The sequence below is a fragment of the Poeciliopsis prolifica genome, unplaced genomic scaffold (genome assembly GCF_027474105.1).
Source record: "Poeciliopsis prolifica strain line A6 unplaced genomic scaffold, Auburn_PproV2 SCAFFOLD001, whole genome shotgun sequence".
In the NCBI taxonomy this organism is placed as follows: domain Eukaryota; kingdom Metazoa; phylum Chordata; class Actinopteri; order Cyprinodontiformes; family Poeciliidae; genus Poeciliopsis; species Poeciliopsis prolifica.
This window is the reverse complement of record NW_026562376.1, coordinates 11,489,160-11,507,444: the sequence shown is the minus strand read 5'-3', so window position 1 is coordinate 11,507,444 and position 18,285 is coordinate 11,489,160. Positions and strand designations below refer to the sequence as shown.

The 18,285-nt window shown below is 36.0% G+C and overlaps 1 protein-coding gene across 3 annotated transcripts in view; it reads left to right on the top strand.

Moving 5' to 3' along the window:
- Window positions 1-4,666: 4,666 nt before the first annotated feature.
- Window positions 4,667-18,285, top strand: part of shank3a (SH3 and multiple ankyrin repeat domains 3a) — a 151,692-nt gene continuing 138,073 nt past the window's right edge. For all 3 annotated transcript variants that reach the window (XM_055035584.1, XM_055035577.1, XM_055035569.1), the window contains exon 1: window positions 4,667-4,780. The gene's annotated coding sequence lies outside the window, so the exon portion shown is untranslated. The remainder of the gene's footprint in view (window positions 4,781-18,285) is intronic.

Below are 18,285 nucleotides of genomic sequence, written 5' to 3'. Positions count from 1 at the left end.
TTATCCTGCTTTCCTGCTTTAACTTTCTCCATTTAACATTGTCTATCTCCTTAGTGAATGTGGAATATAGTTTGAGTTTATTCACACAGTCGTTAGATGGTGTTTGTCCACCCTTCTGGTGTGATCTCTAGGTCATGTTATTGTGTCCATTGCTACTGAAAGGGCATCAGCCAATCAATGTCTGGTCCCAAGTCCCTGTTGTTATATATGTGCTGTTGTTATACATTGATAACAAGTATTGTACATCATTAAGATCATTTACAAAAGACATTAAATGGAGAAAAAAAATCATATCTCTAGTGATGATTTAGTCACTGATATGTTAAAAGTGATTAATTCCTCTAATAGTTTGACATTGTGAAAACGGAGGATGATTAACACAAAGATCAACTGTGAGTACTAAAACTAGATTTTGCATGAATGATTGGCAACATATTTTTCTGAATGGTGACACAGTTTGAATCCAGAGGTGCACAAATCTCTCCTGCATGGAAAATCCTCCGGAACAATCTGCTGTTGCACCAATACATGACAGCTGGGATGGTGCGCTCCGTTTTTACCTGCAGGCTATGGTGGTTAATATGGCCATTGAAGGGAAGGAAACAGTGTTCCATCTAAAAAGCACTGATTCAGAGTGGTGCCACCAATTTCACAATGGGAGTGCTGGTCTGAACACCAGTTCTGAATATCTGTGGAGAAAGGACTGGGAGGCTATTGTCAGGAAACATCTTCTTCGACCTGCTTGCAATACCTTCTTTCTCTGTCACTTTCATATCCTGATGTTTTAAAAAAGATATTTTTTATTTTTCCACTGTATGCTAGACAAAAGCGCACCAAAGATCTGAAGAGAAAGAAAGTGGAGAATTGGTGTCAAATGAACTATAAACATATCCACTGGTTTTTCTCCTGCTGAGGCAGCACAGAGGAATGTTTGTAGTTCTGGTTGCATGAGTTTAAGTATAAGAGAGCAAGTTCACACACATTACGATCCATTGTTGAAACCCTGGCGCCAGGGCTACCAGTTGCTCTCCCACATTAATCTGTCTCCACATAATGTCTCACTGGTTAGTTGCTAGCCACTCAAGCACCCAACCTCTCCCTATTGCTGCTTCAGAGAGAGCAACAGTCTGCAGGCTTGTTCAACAGAGTTAATTTCAATATCATTACCTTTATATCCAATTTGATGAGGTAGCACAAATCCTGTCTGTGAAGGACTAAAATAGCATTATATTCACTGAGTGCACCTGATTGCTAGCTGCCATCAAACCTCAAAAGGAATTATAATGAAAAGGCCATATTTTATCTGGGAACCTCTGATAACTCTGTGCCCACATCATCTTAGTTAAGGTCAGCTGTAGTCATTGTTCTGCTTGGGTGGACAGGATATCATAGAGCCCTTTACTTTTATATGTGTGGACCAGGCTGCATTGTTTTGTACAGGAAGCTGTTGTTAAAGATAATAGCAACAAGTTCAGTTCAAGTGTTCACTGGACTGAATTCTTTCTAAATTTGGGAGAATCATAACAAAGACAAAAAAGACAATTATTTTGTGTGATTATCAGAATAGAAGCACATATGTGATACAAACAGGCTTTCTTATTACTGGGGCGTCCTTTTTGTTCTTTCTGTTGTTCCTTTTAAAAGTTTTGAAACCTTGTTCAGAGATGGGACACCCAGGACTTGTTGACTTTGGTATTAAATTAACATGCAAAATACATCCTTTGCCCAGCATGTGTCCTCTTGTTCTCAGGCATTGCTCTCCTTACAAGCACAAGCTCTCTCATTCACATATACCACCCACAGTAAGCAGATATATCATCCATCCGTCCGCCAATCCATCCATATTTTTCTAAAGATTCTCATATCTGACAGATGTTGGAGGTACATAGTAACTACCTAAAGCTGTAGTTGAACATATTGAGTTTATATTTGGTGGGAATAGTGCTGAAAATCTTAGCGGGATGGAAAAATAAATGATGCCCTGGCCATCTGTTACTTTAACCAGCAGCATCCAAACTTTTTTGCCATACCATACAAATTGCAAGGTTTAAAGACCAACAATTACTTGCTTGTTTTCAAAATTAAATAAGGTGTGTTTTTTAGGTGCTCAGCATGAACATGTTGTTTTGATGAAACAAACGAAGTGATCTATTTAGTGAAAAATAATCTATACGTTATTGTGGTCCAAAACTGACTATACAAACTACTCTATTTTTTATGTTTCTGTCTTAACATTAGCTGTAGTTAAAACTACCTTACATGTTACAAACTGGATATTAGTATTTTTGGGTGGTGTGGGCAGGCGCCAAGTCATAATGTGTTCTTGATGTCAGCTTTTGAAGCACTGGCTCCAGCCACAGTCATGGCTTATTTGTCTCTTCTAAATTTTTTGAATTGGCTTTGCTTCATAAACTTCTCAAGGTTGTACTTGTACCTGTAGCTTGTTCACATTTGTGATGATACAGCAATCCTCTGTGAAAAGCCAGCCACTTTGGCAATGAGTTTTTGCAGCTTACCTTCCTCGTGAAGAGTTTCAGTGATAGGGCTTGACTAGTTAACAATCATCTCGATGATTTTGTAGGCCACTTTAGCTCATAGCCATAGCCCTTAGTAGAATTAAATGTCTGAAATGTATGACTGTGTGTGTAATCTATTATTAAGTATATCACATGAAAGCAAGCAATTTAACAAAAAACATTCACCTTAATATGTTACAAAAACGAATGAATAAATATAATTTACTAGTGAAATAAAATCAGAGGATGTTTCTTTAAACTGTGGATTAAACCGGTTCAATGGAGTAATAGGGTGGTATATTCCTTCGGAATGAGAAATGCTTCTCTGCAGAGTGACAATTGTATTCCTGTTTTTCAAAAATACATAACATAACGTTTTAGCCAGATATTATGTTCTGTGTCACATTCCAGATCAATGAAGTAGCTGAAGTACAGTGTATGCAGGCAGCCTTTCTAACCATGTCTTATTAAACGGCTCCATTCTGTGTTTCTAGGCTCTCCTCTGTGTTTGATATCTCATTTGGCATTCCCTCTGTGCGCGGCCCTCGTTATTGTATTCCTATGGAGTGCACTGGCATTTGACATGCACACTCTGGCAGCATTGCAGATCTACCTGGTCTCACAGCAATCCTCTCTCTCTCCCTGTCTGCCTCATTGGGGTTGGCTCCTCTGTAGCCTGGCGTTTCTCTTACTAAGACCTCAAGCTGGTAATAGACCTGGGAGGCCCAGGACTGTCTTAATTTGATTTTCATTGTATCACTTTGGTTCTAGTGTTAGTGTTTGTGCCTATATAACACTAGCACTACATAAGATCATGAGAAGAGACATTCATTCAGATTTTAAAAGCAGAGCATGCCACATAAGATTGTTTTTACTAATTCAATTAGCCCTTTCATCTTTTGATGCTTATGTAATTCTTGTGAATTGGATAAGTTTATAAAAGCCTACTTGGAATTGTAGAAAATACTACTTTTGTTCTGTTTTATTATTAAAATGTGTTTGGTTCATTTCAGTTTTTGCTATTTCCGGAACTGCAAGTGCTGTACTTAAATTATGATGAAAGAATGTGATTAGGAGCATACTTTTAACTGCCTGAAGTTAATAGCAACATTCTATCTCATGGCCAAAAAACTTTTAATATATCACAGTCCATAAGTACTGTGTTGTAGAGAAAAATAAATTACTCTGTGGTTCAGGGAGTCTGTGTAGCCTCCAGTTTTATATTTTCTCCCTACTTAACCTTTAAATCATGATGGATTTGCTTTACTTCAAAGGAAGGGAGAACTAGGTCTTAAGGTCTCATGTTTTACTTTTTTTTATTGACAACAAAGTGCTTAGGGATTATCAACCAGTTATCAACTGTGGCTGGTGGGTGCACCCATCCTGTGGCTTTGATTCTGTGCAGACTATTCTGTTTATTTTCTGATTTTCTGTGGATATGCATGGGGAGACTGTTAAGGTATTCAAAAATAATAATGTTATCTCAGTATCTTTTCAAATAGATTGCAAAACATCACTAGGCTAGACTCCTGGTTAGACCAGTCAGTGTTTTAAGCTTTTTTTCAATTTCAGTTCTTAAGGAGCTAAACACTTTAGAAGTTTCCATTGGTAAAAAAGTTACCTTATAAAGCAGTATTTTCACCCTTTGCCTATAAGAATTGAAACATGAAATCCAGAGGAGCCCATCAGAGATTTCAGCAATTTATACATCACTTGCTTCTTTAAAAAATCATGTACTAGTGGAGTAATTGTTTAATTAATAGAAAACTCCCTAATTAATTAAAAGGAGTGTCTCTAATTGAAAAGCATAATAAAAAACTGCATTGACTTCATGCTGTAACTAATTATAACCTTGCCTTTTTTTTAAATTAAACAACAAGACAGCGTTTTCTAGAGGCTCCAGCTGTGTATTGAGCTAATTTTTGTCCTGAAAAGCATAATATCTACACCTATTATCCCCATCTGTACTTGGGAACCGAGCCTCTTGTATATTTTCATCTAACAGCCAATAGAATCAGCGGGTTTATGACATCAGCAACATGATGCACCAATCAAAACGAGCCAAAACGCATTTGCGTAAATGACCGGAAGCTCCAGCTGTGCGCTGACACAGGAAGTCGTTTGAGTATATAGGCGGTAACCATGGAGACAGAAAAGTTGAAAACAGTGAGAAATCACTTCAGTGTGACGCAAAAACATTTGATTACAGTACGTGATTGGAAATATTTACTCTAACATGGATCATGACCGGGACACAAAAAAAGGTTGGACTGAATTTATGTTTTTAGCTTCGTGAAATTAGCTGTTTTTTTTTCATTATTTGGCTGCTGGTTCAGTGAGTTTTGCACATAGCTGGTGATCCTGGTATTGTTGGAAACGGCAGAGTCTGGATTTTAATCTGATTGGCCGAGCAGAGAGGTTTGTAAGTGGAGATTTGATACGAGCAGTCTCGATTATATGCATTACATCGTTTTCAGGATAAATAATTCTGTTTATCTCGGTTAGCTAGCTGCTAAGCTAATCCTGGTGTAAGGGATGACACAATAGGTGACGCCCACTTTGGGGAGTAGCTCAGAGAGAGGGAATCAAAGTGAATGGGATCTTCTTCTGGGATGCCATTTTGACTTGCTACCTCTTAAAGGTGGCATGTGAAATGGACCAGCTGTATCTTGGTATTAATAAATGGAATTCGTGAATTCAACTTACTGACTCTTCTGTAACCTCATACGTCAAGAACTCAGCGTGGAGAACAGATAATTATCCACACTTGCCACCATCAGCGTATAAAAGTGTGAATGAATGGGTGAGTTACTGTAGTGTAAAGCGCTTTGGATCCATCCATTTAATTATTTGCTCTGTAAGTACAGGCTATTAACCATCACTGAACCGGCTTTCTGTTCTTTTGTGTTTGTCATGTTTATTCACTGATGTTCATTAACAAACCTTTAAGACTTCACTAAACAGTTCAATTTTTACAGAGATTAAATTACATGCAGGTGATCTCTATTTAAAAATTTGTTTTCTTAATCTGGCCTCAGGTAAAAAAGGAGCAGACAAATTTGTGTATATTTTAATGGACTCAGACTCTTTCGGAGACCACAGATATGTGGGGGTATAAAGTACTTCACATAATAACCATAAAATGCAATTCAAAAGATTGTGCCTTCTAAACTTTTTGAACTGCTGATAGGTTCTCAATTTGTGTGACTTTACTTTAACAAGCAACTCATTGTTTGTTTTTGTTGTTTTTTTGACAGAGACTGAATTAATTCAATTTCAGATGCCTGTTTCTCTATTTTTCTCTTTTCTTTCATACTTGCTGTCATCCACAATGCTCAAATAATGAGAAACTGGTGAAAGGATGTTTACAAGATTAGCAAATTTGTCTTCAACACTTTTGTGCATATGATTATCACTACGGATATTTAATATCCCAAAGGATTTGATGAGATTATTCCAGCATGCAGTTTATTACATGCTTTTGTTTTGACAAAACAAGTGAAATATTACTGTCACAAACTTTTCACATGTAAATATGTGAATATTTTTCAATTTATCTATACTTACACATTGAACAGTAGCAGTAAAGTAGATATTTAAGTAAATCATATTTCAGTTTCTTTCTAAGGATCAGAATTGTTTAAATTGTTTATGCGCTATCATTCAAATCTTGACCTAAAACTCAAATCTACTTAGCAAATAGTAGTTTAGCAGCCATTGATATTATTGCCAGAATATAATAGCTAAAAACTATTATATTATAAGTAATAAGTTTATAATAACACAAATTAAAATAAATAAAGCTGTCTGAGTTTATTTGCATCATTTACAGACTTTTTTGTGGACCTCACAAATATTCAGCTGTACGTATAAGGTTAAACTACTTCTAGACCTTTCAATTTTGCCTCTTCTAAACTTAGATGAAATACAGTATGTACATTTGATTCAAAGCTGTGAATGGACATCTCCATGTGTTGTAATCCATCAATATGAGTCAATTGCTTTCTAGGTTGTGTGTATACAACTTTAAGCACGATGCTTGTGTGGGTACTTGAGCAATATCCTGGAGTAGTGGGCCCCCATCCGATGGGTCCCCATTGCACCCATCCCCGGGTCACAGGGAATATGCCGGGTTCTGGTGGACGTCCATCCCTCTTCACCTCCCAGGGGCGAGCTCACCATGTGGGATGGTCACCTGCCTTTCCTTTGCTGTTCTTGGGTGCTGAATGTTGCGGTACAAGCGACCACAGCAAAAACTGTGTGTTGGATCCTTTCACATTGTTATCCAAAACCCATAAAGAAAACACTCACAATTTACGTTTTGTTTGGGTTTGAGTAAAAATGGGTTTTTACTCAGTTCTTTGTCCAAAGCAATGGAGTTTAACTTCTTGAGGTCATCCTCTCAATCTCTGAAAGACAAAGATTTAACTATGACCATGTTATTAAATTGCATAAATTGATATCTGGAGATTATCTGTGTGAAAAACTGATTGCCACTTAAAGCTAATGACTGGCTATTCCTCAATAATTTATGTTGCAGAACTTGTGAGTACTGTCTACCCTAAGGGTTAGGGTTAGCAACATCATAACCGTTTCCAAGCTACATGTGTAAAATATTTAACATGTATATGCTTTGTCAAATATGTTGAGAAATGACACGTTTTTTTCCCCTTTTAATTCATATCTCTCACTATCTTAAGAAGTCCATTCCTTTTCCAGTCTCTGTGCACCAACCATTGTTACTGTTTGACTATGAACACAGTTTGACCTAAAATAAATTCCTGCATTTAAATTTGTTGTCTTGAGACATGATCTCACCAATGTTACAATGAAAATCTCCTGGTCATAGACTTGCTGTAAATCCTCATACAGGCTTCCGTGACCTGATGATATTAGCTCCAAATACATATTGGGAGAAATAAAGACTTTTAATAGTCTTGGTCTGTATGTTTGGTATGCAGCAGCCAGCAGCTCTGAGAACGGTAATTTAACACCCAATGCCCTGAACAGTCATGTTTGATATGCTGCTTCTCTCCCTATTGCTGAGCTTCTACTGCTCTACTATAATTACTGCGCTTGGCAGACAGTCACGACACATCGACAACAGACGAATTAGGGTGTGGGGAGAGCACCAGTCGAAGAAAAAAAAGGTGGGTGTTTTGAGGGAAAGTACCACTGAATTTTGTTTTGTTTTTAGCAAACTTTTACAGGAAATCTGCACTGCTGTGAAAGAAAAGGTAAAACACGAATACAGGCAGGGACAGGACAGGATTTCTTCTTACGTTATTATGCATAGGTTTGTTTTCTAGCAGAGGTGATTCTGTATAATGAATTTTTCTTTGAAATAATTAGAACATCCAATTGACACCTAAGTAACTATCATCTTCCACTGGGGAGGTTTTTTTAATTCAATGGCAGAAGATAAACTTTCTAAAAGTTGCAACACCAATTTGGATTTTGCTATAATTTTAGTTTGAGACACAGCTCCTAAATATGACTGTGCTTGATGAAAATAGCAGTAATAAAGACTGTGAAAAGGTGAGACGTATCAGAAGCATTAAAAGTATGTATTGATTTAAATACCATATTGTGAAAATATGTAAGAATTCTTTATGATCCAAAGTGTTATTTATACACTTGCCTTTGTAGCATAAGTTTTGACATAAATTGCTCATTATGTTTGAATATACAAGGCTTGAGCAAAAGGTTGTCATGAAGTTTCTGTGACTAGCATTTGTTGTTGAAATTACTTAAGATGTTAAATATCTGAGGCAGCTTGAATGAAAAGATGAAAATCTTTAAAAACTTCACAATAATAACTAGCAGGTCAAAATAAACTACCCAAACATGACAAAAGTTTTGCAGAGCCAACTTGTAACTTGACACATTTTCGAAATGTCTAAATTGCAACAGATACCTCAAAAGATGGTGGTTACTTGCTACCCAGTCTCAAATTATGCTGAAATTCTTTTTTTTTTCTCAAATGTTGCTATTGTTGTGGAAAATAATTGCGATATCCATCGTCTGCAGACAAAAGCTCAAATGTCAACAATTGAAATGTATGACTGTGAAAGAATATAATAAGATCTGGTTCTTTACTCATAATGCAATACAATTACAGTTATAACTCAGCAATAATAGAACAACACAATGTTGCTGGAGGAATTATAGCCAGTTCCATGATGCTATGAGGTTATATTTACTTTATCCTTTGAATAGTGTGTCTGTCATAAAACTTTCTCCTGCAGTGAGGATAGAAATAAAAAAATAAAAAAAAACACAATTTGCAAACATTCTTCTAAGTATCATCATCAATTTGGGTAGTTGTCAAAAAAGAAATAAACAAAGCTCTAAAATATACACAAACAGGTTTGCACCTCCACCCACTATGGACATTTTAAGTTAGCCTTCTGCAATACATATTTTATGTGAGAATCTCAGTGCTACCAAGAAACCAGAATGTGTGTGCACCCCTGATGTGCACCTAACAGAAAAGGAACGATGGGAGGGATTTGAAATGATTGGCCCTTTTTTTATTCCTCACAGCTGTGCGATAAGAAGGAACGGTGCTTCGGCACGCTGGTATTTCTGCAGATAAGCTCTCCACCAGAAAACAAGACTTTGTTGCAAGACATGATTAGAGCCATCATAGTTGTGTGCCTACATCTTGTGTTTTCTAAGGAGTATTCGGTCTAAGCTGCCTCTCAAATACTCATTGTGCAATCCATTTGCAGTTTACCCACTTTAAACAAAGAAATGTGTTAGATATTAAAAATCTACACCAGTAACCAAAGCTGCCTTCAATGAACATGCCTGCTTTCAAAGATTCATATGTTAAAAATATCAACTATTAATGCAATACAACAAATTAATCAGATTTAAATCCTTGGATTTTGCTATAATTTTGGATATTGTTGTTGTGCATGAAAAATGAACAAGATTATTTTTATGTGCAACAACAATTATTAGCAAATTATTCTGCCAGCTATTATATTCATATTAATGGAATATAGCTGTTGTTCTGTTGCTGTCTGCTGATGTGGAAACATTTAATCTTTTGCCCCTCCCTATGTATCAAATTCATAACGTGATGCCGTAAATGACGTAACCCTGAGAGGATTTTAGGTTGTGGCACCACAACAGTCAGGTCACCTTGTCTTAGTCTTAGTGATAGTTTTAACAAATATGTGAAAAAAAAACTTAAAAAAAAAAAAAAAACATTACTTTTAACTCAATCGCTACTTTAGATCATTGAGTGTGTGTGTTTATATATATATATATATATATATATATATATATATATATATATATATATATATATATATATATATATATATATATATATATATATATATATATATTTACTTGGTGAATTCTCTCTTGTAGTAATTTTGCTACTTCATTTCTGGGACGGTTCACCATTGTGTCACGTTTTCTCAGTTTGTGAATATTTACTCCTATGGTTTAATGATTCTTAAAGCCTTAGAAATGGCCAAACCTTTCCTCACAGACACATTGCATTGGCCTTGTTTCTCATCTGATCTATAATTTCTTTAGATGACTGTCTTTTTTGTTGTTTTGTGTAATCTTGTACTACTTCATAATGTCTAAGTTATTTCTTGCTTATTAAAGTCTGCCAGTAATTAGGCCTTGGCATATCTAATGAAATGGAACCAAAGACAAATTGGATGAATAAAGTAATTGTTTTAACACGGGGATTTAACTTTTTCACAAAGAACCAGGTTAATTTGGGATGTTTGTTCCTTCAAATATTAAATCATAATTTGAAAAATTTATTTTTAATTTTGTAAGTACTATAAAAATACAATTAACTAAAGCAATTAAATATGACAAAAAGTAGAAGCAGAAAAAGCATTCTAACAGCACAGGATATTTTTTACCTAGAATTGACCATATAAAACAGCCATGTTTTTGGAAAATTGTTTGGGAATTAACAATAAACTGCTAGTGTATTGTGTGTTTAAAAAGGAAAAATCGTATTCCCAGTGTAGCTTGCATTTGATAACATTAATTGGAAGCTTGCATGGTGACATCCTTGACCTCTTCAGTATCCACAGTTTGCACTTTTAAAACTATTGTGTGTGGTATAATGCACTGTATGGTTTGAAGTGTCTTAATTGGCTCCAAGGCTTCATGAAATTTCCTCCTGGGAGGCCTGTTGAATATTAATAGGGAAGCTGCATCAAAGAAAATACTGTCACTCCAGCAGAATCCCTGGTAAGATTAGTGGATACTGTACATCTCCAACTTTCCGTTGTCAGGGATAGACATTATAAAAAAAATAAATAAATAAACAAAAAAAAGAAAACACTTTGTGGTCACAAAAAAACACCTGGCAGCTTTCATTGGAATAGATAAAACGAGCTCTGTGCACATGTACAAAATCAAAAGGAGGACTACATCAGTTTGATGAATCAGTTCATGTGAAATGGATAGAGGGTGGCTATGGAACGTATTACAACTACTGTACAATATTAATATTGTTTCAAAAAGCTTTTAGCACATGGCTAACTTTCCCTGTGAGGCATCAGCGTGTGGCCCCAGCGCAGTGGTCAGGCTCTGCTCTGTTTACATTGAGCTGCTAGTCCATTCCAGCTGGCTTTAGATATGTGTGCGAGTGTGTGAAAATACTGTAAGATTATGGACCTGTGTCTATTGATGATTTTGTTGAAAAGTATTGACTGTAAAAAAAGTTATTTGGTTGAAAGGTAAATCATAATGATCTGATGTTATTGTCTAAGTTTGGAAATATTGATCTTAAAGCACTTAAAGAACAATGTGAGTGTGAGTTCGCTAATATCTATCTTTTGCCAATTTAAAGGTTCAAGGCATATTATTATCTCCAAGGAGCAACTAATTTTGCTCATATTGAAAGTTATGCCACAGGCAGTAGTTTGCAGAAAAAAGTTAAATAACATAAATTTTTTGTAGCTCACAAAAGTTGGAATTAAATATATCATAAAATTCACTGCGAGCTCTTCACAAAGTTTTTGCTTTTATTCTCTTTGCTTACCATGACCTATTTTTTTGTTTTTTTTTTATTTCACAAATTTTTCAGTTTCTGTTGTCAGTAAAAAAATAAAGTAAAAATAAAACAGAGCGGCCCTTCAAGACTTCATTCTTGTTGCCAGTGACTATGATAGAAATGAGGTTGGTGTTTTGTTCTGATAAAATATTTTTTTAATACAGAGTTCTGACAAAATCTACTGTCAACGTGAACTGAAGACAAAAGTATTTTGATTTTGACTTGATTCAAAATCAGAGTAAGAACAAATGTACTGACAAATTGAGCTGAATTTTAGCAGAATTTCTCGTAGGAAATGTAGTTTTTCTCAAAATGATATCTGTGGCAGATGGAGATTTAAAGTAATCTCTTAATTTGGCCTGCATTTTCTCTCCGACTTGAATCAATAACACATTTTTGAGTGATGAAGCCAGACTTTCCACTCCAACCTACAATTCTGCCTCACTTTCTTGGTCAAATTAATTTACATGTAATGATGTTCCAGTTTACATTCCATTTATGTACTGAAAGTGATAACAGTTTTTTTAAATGTATAGTTTTTAACTGAAGAGGGTGAAATCAGGAAGCTTAAATAATATAATTCGTGTCTGTCTGGCCCATCTCAGCACGTCAAGTTTGTCAGTCGGTAAACCTGAGGTCAAATTACTTTACATGCGTGTGAGATCCTGTGATAAAAGCAAAGGAAAGAGTGAATAAAAAAAGAAGACAAATAGGTTATGGTTTCTGAGAGATGAAATGTTTGTGTGTGTGAGTAAATCTGGCCCTGGGTGACTTCAGTTTGTGAGTGGCCATGACATTTGCTTTACCAGGTGTAGAGGAGCGTGAAGCAGACTCTGATGGGGTCTGTGAACACTTATCACATTTACTCCAGGCTACAAGCTGTGCCGGGTTTTCAGTGCAGACTGTATGAAATCTCCTCCTTCCCCTCTCCCACCTTTTTGCTGCCTCTCCCTCCTCCTTTACAGTATTTCTGATATCTTTCTATTCTGTTCTTTTTCTGGTCTCATTCACCATTTCAGCTGTATTCTCTCTGACCTGCTCAACTTCATGCTTCTTCCTACCTTCATCTTCTTCACTCCTCGTCTCCCTCCTCTTTGAGTAACAGAGCTGTAGTGGTGAGGAGACAACACTAAAATGTCTTGCAGTGATTTTCAGGTGGAGCTTGTTAATGTCCTGTTTGACTCTATGGCAGTGACTTAAACCCTGCTGGATGTTTCAGAGACACTCATGCATTTCACTGGATCCATGAAAACACAGCTCTGTTAAGTCATGAATTATTCACTTTGTTTTCACTGGAGTGGAGCACAGGAGATGGGATGAAGGGTGGTGGTGGGGGTGCTGGGGTGAAAGAGATCTGAGCTGAGGAAAGACGATTCAGTCGCTGTTAACTAAAGCATGGGAGCTAGCCTTCTTGTAATTCTAGTCCACTCTCATAATCTTATCAGGAAATAGAAGAAATACTGGGAGTGTGGAGTACAGTTTTTACCGATAGTTGCACTTTAAGTTGCTATTGTGAGACAACAGGGAACTGATATCACATTTTATTGAAAATATGATGGTGATTAGCCCTCTTTGTCACTATTATTATTTGTTTCTCTCATTTTGGAACCATGCTAAATGTGTTTGTTGGTGGAAGGTATGCTTTGATTAAAAATAACTGCACCTTTCTTGTCTCCTAACTTCTAAAACAATAGATAAACTATCAGTGGAATTAAAGATTCCACTTCATAATTATGGTTGATGACTGTGTTTTATGCATTTATTATTAAAAACATTGTCTGAAGATACTTTAGAAGCTTATAAGAACAAAGCAGGAATAGATCAAATAAAAATACTATATATTATTACCCAAATGCCTAATTATTTTATAGATTGAGACGTAACTTTTTTCTCTTCTTTTGCTCTTGCCTCTACATTATCCTTCTATGATGCAAGAAGGATGAAATCCCTGACTAACCCTGTCCCCAACTATCAAGGGAAATCATTATTTCTCACTGAAAAATCACCTAAGGTCTGTTTGCCACATGAACTTAAGTTGACTAATGTTGTTAAACATTTGAACTTGCCAGAGGTAAATTTACTTCCAATAACAACTCTGCAATTAAAATACAGAATCATGTGGATAACAAAGTATACATTTTCTTAGCAAGATTCCTCCAAAATACAGTTTTCAGCATAGTGGAAAGAGATGCTGCTGGTTTCATATTGTATACAACCCGGTCACTGAATGTACACTATGTGTACAAATGTGGATATTGAGAGCATCACATAACACTGGATTTTACAGCAGCTAGTTTTGAGGTGATCACAAAATCTGAGGCATTTAATATCTGACCATGGTTTTTGAAAATGCCCATAATGAGAGCAGAGAGGCACCAGTCTTGCTGGCTGCATTCATTATGTGTTGCAGAATCTTCCAGCAGGAGGTGGTGTAGCCTCTGTAACACAGTGATTCAGCCAATGAGAACACTTTCCATGGTGCATGCAAAGAAGTCAAACTATAGATGTCCATAAATTGAGCTATGAGTAATACAATGGAATGAAACGGAATAAAAGTAATGAGCGAGCTTACCTGAAATTCATTTAATACTTAAAAAAAATAAATAAATCAACCTGTGTCAGTTATGACAGCTTCAAGACACTTCTTGTACCTAAGAACTAGCTTTGGTCAGCTGAGTTTTTGGCTCATTATTTCACATGCCCTTATTTGTATTCTAAGGTTTTCTGCAGGAATCCAGTCAGATGATTGGGTAGAGCAGCTTTACTTTTTTCTCTGAAATCAGTTGAGAGTTTCTTTGGCTGTGTCTGTTTGGATCATCGCCTTGCTGAAACGTTCGCCTTCATTTTGTCATAATGTTCTGGGTTGAAGATGGAGATTTTATCAAAAATTCATCGGTACAAAATTGCCCAGATAATGATTAACAAAGTGAGAACTTTTAACCAAAGCTACCAAGTACCACAAGGTTATCAGGAAATAATAGTCAAAATCCTCTTCAGTCTTTGTCCTTGTTCTATGAATACCTGCTGAGTGACGTGCCATTTAAAACAATAGTTGAAGGATTATGATCAGTAGTTTTGTTCTTAAATAGCAACCTATGCACACATATAGAGAATGAATGTAGAAAACTTGTCCCCAAAATATAATTTAACAAAATACTTTAACCTTCCAGTTAAAAGTATTTTAACTGCAAATTAGTCATTTGGTACTATTTTAGCAATCCCTTTTAGTCCTATGAGTGCTTTTGCGTACTGTTAATAATGATAGCAATTGTTTATGAGCACCGGTAGTTTTCTATGGCCAAACCAAGAACGAATAGAAAAAGCTATTTCGGAAACTACAGCACAATACCTTTAGCTTGGACAGAGCATTTCACTTTTAGCAGTTGAGAAAAGGATTTAACTTGGCACGTTCTTACATGTTGCAAAGAAACAGTTTCAGCGGCCCCTCTCAGTCTGGTGGTTAGGGAAGCGTCTGCTCACACTGGTAACACGTGAGGCAGCATGTTGCAGAAGTGTGGTTTGTCTTCTCTCTGGACAGTGGAGGGAAAATCGCTTCATTATTGTGATCAGACAGACAATATCTCTTCTTGGGGAATCCAGAATTTTTTTATAAATTATTTTCTGCAGGATCTCACTGCATCTCTTCAAAGATGGAGTGTTTTTAGATGGCTATTAAGGAAGAGGATTTCATCCTTGTGCATGTCACCCCAATGCAGTGGTCTGTTGGAAAGAGGAATACATTATTTTACGTTAGTTATATAGTCCTTATAACAGAGTCTCCCTCCTGGGAGACTCCTTCTCCTGGGAGTTATCTAAACATAAAAAAATAATGCAGTGCATTTCATGATAGAGTTTTACCAGTACCAGTTTTGTTCTGATGTTAGTTTAGAACTAATTTTCCCATCTTTGATTGTCCTCACACCAATAAAACAAAATACTAAAATAAAATCAAAACTGCCAATCTAGAAGAAGATATGCCGAAAATTATTCTCAGTTCAAAATGTGAAATGTGAGTTTCTTGATGTTAACTTCTGGGTTTTAAATGTGTGGCTGGTCAAAGTCACATAGAAATAGTTACCAGGCTAATCCTCTTATCTATTACAGGTACCTGTCATGCTCTTACTTTAGAGTTAATGGGATTAGGTAGATGCTCTAAAGTGCCCATCAGTGACCGAGGGCTCGCGTGCCTATAAAGCTCAAAGAACTGGGTTTAAATGCACCCCAAATGCGCGTATGTTTTGATTTTAAACTTTAGCATTTTAGATGTGGTGCTGCTGGAAGGAACATATGTAAGAAACATAGTTTTTGTATTGTACATTAACAAAAAAAATAATTTTAAATTATTTTAGATTAGAGATTCCTTGTTAAATGTGGAACTAATAGTACTTAATAAAAATTTAAGAAGGCATCATGAAGCTTCACAGGGTTAATTGGTACAATTAGTAGGATTGTGCCTGTTTCATTTCTAGCATTTAATATTCATACCTTCCATATAAAGGACAAATATGGAGGGTCCTTCTGGTTCTGAACTCAGAGCTTGTTCTGCTGGTCTAGCTGAGATTGGGTTCGATTCTGGTTCTGGGTTTGATGTTGTTGAGTTTGGGCTTGAGAGTTATGGGTAATGTTCAAATACCTACATCTTTTGTTTGGTTAGAGCTTCGTCTTTACGGTGACATTTAATCTAACTTCGTTTACTTTATTAATAGATTTTATTCAATGACTTTTAGAAACAAACGTGCAGCTTGCATGTCAGTGTAAAGTGAAATAAAACTTGATGACTACAGTATCATTTGTTTTAATCTGCAGAGCTCATTTTTGAGATTTTGGTATTTGTGTCCTTGTAAAGGAAGTCATCACCATCAGTTATACAAACTTTAGACTAGCCACTATATCTTTGATGACAGTCCTTTTACACTATTGTGTTTAATTCATAATTGCATTTAACATTTTGGAAACTTGGTATGTAAACTTGGCTATGAGAACTTTGACTGTAGGAAGTTGGATGGTTACAGTGTTTCTGACTTCGGTGTCTCTTTTGAATAGAGCTTTATTGCAACTTCCACCACTTTTAAATTGTAATGTGTTTGTAATAAATGATATGAGGTCACACTTTTATCTTTACTATATCTATAATGTTTGTATCAAAAGCATACAAATACAATGCCGTTTAAAAAATAGCTACAAATTTGTAACATTAGTACATTTTCCAACGTGTTTCAAAAGTATTTTGAGACACTTCTACAGGTGTTGCTCTAAGATTTTGCAAACACTGGTAGCACTGGTTCCTTTTTTTTGTTATGTAGTCCTTGCATATCCAAAGAAAGAGCCATGTTTACATTGTTGACTGAAAGTGAGTTGCCGTCTGCACAATTAAATTGGAGGCCGTGGTTTTCACTTTGGAGGAGCTGAAGTACCACGATGCCTTCCTGTGGTGTATTGTGCAGTATAGGCAGATTGAAGCCTCATACGTTGTAATGCAGGTGTTGCTATGGTTTTTGTAAAGAGAAAATGTCAAATTAAAAGAAAAAGCTGTACATTTATCAGTCAATCTGTATTCCATCCTTAACTTTAATCATGAGTTCTAGATAATAGCATCTTGAGGGCAGGTTCAAGTAGCATTATTGTTCCTTAGGAGCTTACTTCAGAGAAGTAACGTGACACATCTTAGTGTTCTTAGATTTTGTCGGATTTCAGGGTTTGACAAGCCAGACTTGTCAAACCCTCATCCAATTCATTTAATCTGTTACTATGGTTTGACATTATTTTACAAATTCATTGAAGCTAATCGTCTCGTTTTCGGAAAGGTAATTGTGTTAAACGTTACACATATTGACAGGTTAAAATAGTACAACATGGCAATTGAAAACAGAATTGTTACCTGGTGCACTTTGGTAAGTTTTTAATTTAGCCAAGACAGAGATTCTTGTTGAGTAATTCTGTCTCGATGTCTCCCACTAATGAAAATAATTATTTAGCAGAAAAGGTTTTTTCTGTCTGCAATATTGTTTCATGCCTTGACAAGGTCTGCATGATGAAACTACATAAAAACCAACCCTCCTGCCACACATGAGAATAAAGAAAGAAAAGAAAAAAAACCTTTGGAAATTTCATCTGCATTTATAGCAATTTGTTCAGTTTCTTTTTTTGCTGGGAAGCTTTTGATCAGTGACACCACCCACAGATAATGTGAAGCATGAAGGCCAAATCCTGCACTGCATCGATTGAACAAACACACCCCACCTCCCTCCACCAACACAAACACACTTGTGCTGCCCTAATATCACCACAGCTTTAGTTCGCTACAGCAACAGCAGTAGCATGTGACAGCAACAGCATTCATTTATGTGTAGGGCAGCATTAACGTGTGCAGAATTTGGTTTTAAAAAGCAGTGTTGTGACAGCAACATTACTTCAGCACACTTGCAAAGAAGGGCTGACACAAGTGCAACATGTCATATTCAAACTCAATTTTCTGAAGGAGGCAAACATTTATTTTTTTTTTCTTGCTAATAATTTTGGAGTTATTGTTTGTGTCTCAGATTTACATATAAGCTGCTTGTCACCTTTCTACAGAAAATGTTTTAGATTATGTATTGTTTCAAAGGTATTGTCAGGATTCCTTTGTACTTATCTTATTTTTTGTGTTTTTTCCCCTCTTTTTCTCTGTAATCTCCATTCACCCCCTCCTCTTTTTCCCATTCCCATTCTGCTTCCCTCCTTACC